Here is a 4,005-nt window from a genome sequence, read left to right as displayed (position 1 = left end):
ATTGCCTGTATAAAAATCTGTGCATATCAGTCAAATCTGAAGCTATTGTCTTTTGTTTTATATCAAATTAAAGGTGTTTATGTGTAGTTTACAGACATATGAGTGACTTTACTGTGTGTTGTTCCTAACAGGAAGGAGAAGAGTTACAGTTGAGCCTGTTTTAGGCCACAAGGCCTGTGAATCACAATGGTAAAGTTGCATGTACAAATTTCTTAATTTTTAATTAAAACAAAGTCCAATCAGATTGTGTGATACATCATTGTAATGCTTGTGTTTTGCAGTTTCACATGAACCCAAGCTCATTGTTGTATGTTACTCACAGCTCGAGATAACAGGGGTCAATTCGGCCTTGTTGAGGTCATTGCAAAAGGCCAGTAAATTATTTGGTAAATTGCCTGTACAAAAATCTGTGTATATCAGTCAAATCTGAAGCTATTGTCTTTTGTTTTATATCAAATTAAACGTGTGTATGTGTAGTTTACAGACATATGAGTGACTTTACTGTGTGTTGTTCCTAACAGGAAGGAGAAGAGTTACAGTTGAGCCTGTTTTAGGCCACAAGGCCTGTGAATCACAATGGTAAAGTTTCATGTACAAATTTCTTAATTTTTAATCAAAACAAAGTCCGATCAGACTGTGTGATACATCATTGTAAAGCTTGTGTTTTGCAGTTTCACATGAACCCAACTGTAGTCTGGTAAGTAAATAAATGCTTTGCTTTAAACAAATGCATCTATTTTTAAACGTTTTTAAATGCTATCTTACGTATTTATTGCCGCTCCAGAACCTAAGTCGATGGGGTTGACCAACGGCTGGAGAAGTGAACGCTCCAGAACCTAAGTCGATGGGGTTGACCAACGGCTGGAGAAGTGAATGCTCCAGAACCTAAGGCGATGGGGTTGACCAACGGCTGGAGAAACTTTCGGGTTGACCAACTGCTGGAAGTACTTTCGGGTTGACCAACGGTTGGAGATCGTTTCGGGTTGACCAACGGTTTGGTTCTCCAGAGGGGCCGGGAGTATGGGGCTTAGGCCGGGGGGGAGTGCTTAAGAGTGGGTGCCCGGGACCGAACGGTGCGCCGGGTACGGGCTCCAGGGTGTCCGTGGCGGGTTCCGAGGCCGGCCTCGGGTGCACTGTGGGCGGGTAGAGGGGCCACCGTCCTCGGGGTCGTATCTCGGCCGGGGAAAGGGTTAGAGAGGCGCGGGTTGGCTCGTTGGAAAGGTCCCTCCGCGGGGCGTCCGAGGGTGGGTGTCCCGAAGGGCTGCGGCGAAGGGCTCCGGTGCTACGGCCGTGGGAATATCAATGGGTGGTACTCCGTATCTCGGCCGGGCTTAGGGTTAGAGAGATGCGGGTTGGCTCGTTGGAAAGCTCCTCTCGGGCAGAGCAACCGACCCGACGGGCGAAGTCCTGGGACTTAGTGCGCCGGAGCTACGGCCGTTTAAAGGTCAGGCGGTGGTACCCCGTATCTCGGCCGGGCTTAGGGTTAGAGAGAAGCGGGTTGGCTCGTTGGAAAGGGCCGCTCCGGTAGAGCAACCGACCCGAGGGACGAGTTCATCCGAGCAAAGGCGCCCGAGTTACGGGCGTTTAAAGGTCAGGCGGTGGTACGCCGTATCTCGCCCGGGCTTAGGGTTAGAGAGAAGCGGGTGGGCTCGTTGGAAAGGTCCCCTCCAGTGGAGCAACCGACCCAAAGGGCGAGTCGATCCGAGCAAAGGCGCCCGAGCTGCGGCCGTGGGAAAATCCGCGGAGGGACCGCCGTATCTCGGCCGGGCTTGGGGTTAGAGAGACGCGGGTTGGCTCGTTGGAAAGGTCCTCTCCGTTGGAGCAACCGACCCAAAGGGCGAAGTCCTGGGACTTAGTGCGCCGGAGCTACGGGCGTTTAAAAGTCAGGCGGTGGTACGCCGTATCTCGCCCGGGCTTAGGATTAGAGAGATGCGTGTTGGCTCGTTGGATAGGGCCGCTCCGGTAGAGCAACCGACCCAAAGGGCGAGTCGATCCGAGCAAAGGCGCCCGAGCTGCGGCCGTGGGAAAATCCGCGGAGGGACCGCCGTATCTCTGACGGGCTCGGGGTTAGAGAGACGCGGGTCGGCTCGATGGAAAGGTCCCCTCCGGTGGAGCAACCGACCCAAAGGGCGAGTCGATCCGAGCAAAGGCGCCCGAGATGCGGCCGTGGGAAAATCCGCGGGGGGACCGTTGTATCTCGGCCAGGGAAAGGGCTAGAGGCTCGCGGGTAAGCTCGTTCGAAAGGTCCCCTCGCGTGGAGCAACCGACCCAAAGGGCGAGTCGATCGGACCAAAGGCGCCCGAGCTGCGCCCCTGGGAAAATCCGGGGAGGGACCGCCGTATCTCGGCCGGGGAAAGAGCTAGAGGGTCGCGGGTAGGCTCGTTCGAAAGCTCCCCTCCGGCAGAGCGACCGACCCGAAGGGCGAAGGCCCCGGAACCGGGGCGCCCGAGATACGGCCGTCGGAATCTCCGCGAGCTTCGAACGGACGTATCTCCGGCGGGCGGGGTCGCACGGACTCGAGGCCGGGCTCGTCGGAAAGCCCCGGGACGGACCTTTCGAACGAGACCGGCCGCGCGACCTCCGAGGCGGACGCTAGGGGCGCCGGAGCTCCGGACGAGCGAGTTGAGCCTGTTTTAGGCCACAAGGCCTGTGAATCACAATGGTAAAGTTGCATGTACAAATTTCTTAATTTTTAATTAAAACAAAGTCCAATCAGATTGTGTGATACATCATTGTAATGCTTGTGTTTTGCAGTTTCACATGAACCCAAGCTCATTGTTGTATGTTACTCACAGCTCGAGATAACAGGCGTCAAATCGGCCTTGTTGAGGTCATTGCAAAAGGCCAGTAAATTATTTGGTAAATTGCCTGTATAAAAATCTGTGCATATCAGTCAAATCTGAAGCTATTGTCTTTTGTTTTATATCAAATTAAAGGTGTTTATGTGTAGTTTACAGACATATGAGTGACTTTACTGTGTGTTGTTCCTAACAGGAAGGAGAAGAGTTACAGTTGAGCCTGTTTTAGGCCACAAGGCCTGTGAATCACAATGGTAAAGTTGCATGTACAAATTTCTTAATTTTTAATTAAAACAAAGTCCAATCAGATTGTGTGATACATCATTGTAATGCTTGTGTTTTGCAGTTTCACATGAACCCAAGCTCATTGTTGTATGTTACTCACAGCTCGAGATAACAGGGGTCAATTCGGCCTTGTTGAGGTCATTGCAAAAGGCCAGTAAATTATTTGGTAAATTGCCTGTACAAAAATCTGTGTATATCAGTCAAATCTGAAGCTATTGTCTTTTGTTTTATATCAAATTAAACGTGTGTATGTGTAGTTTACAGACATATGAGTGACTTTACTGTGTGTTGTTCCTAACAGGAAGGAGAAGAGTTACAGTTGAGCCTGTTTTAGGCCACAAGGCCTGTGAATCACAATGGTAAAGTTTCATGTACAAATTTCTTAATTTTTAATCAAAACAAAGTCCGATCAGACTGTGTGATACATCATTGTAAAGCTTGTGTTTTGCAGTTTCACATGAACCCAACTGTAGTCTGGTAAGTAAATAAATGCTTTGCTTTAAACAAATGCATCTATTTTTAAACGTTTTTAAATGCTATCTTACGTATTTATTGCCGCTCCAGAACCTAAGTCGATGGGGTTGACCAACGGCTGGAGAAGTGAACGCTCCAGAACCTAAGTCGATGGGGTTGACCAACGGCTGGAGAAGTGAATGCTCCAGAACCTAAGGCGATGGGGTTGACCAACGGCTGGAGAAACTTTCGGGTTGACCAACTGCTGGAAGTACTTTCGGGTTGACCAACGGTTGGAGATCGTTTCGGGTTGACCAACGGTTTGGTTCTCCAGAGGGGCCGGGAGTATGGGGCTTAGGCCGGGGGGGAGTGCTTAAGAGTGGGTGCCCGGGACCGAACGGTGCGCCGGGTACGGGCTCCAGGGTGTCCGTGGCGGGTTCCGAGGCCGGCCTCGGGTGCACTGTGGGCG

Source organism: Paramisgurnus dabryanus, chromosome 11, assembly GCF_030506205.2.
Source record: "Paramisgurnus dabryanus chromosome 11, PD_genome_1.1, whole genome shotgun sequence".
NCBI classification, from domain to species: Eukaryota; Metazoa; Chordata; class Actinopteri; order Cypriniformes; family Cobitidae; genus Paramisgurnus; species Paramisgurnus dabryanus.
The sequence above is the reverse complement of the archived record's forward strand: the minus strand, read 5'-3'. Positions refer to the sequence as shown.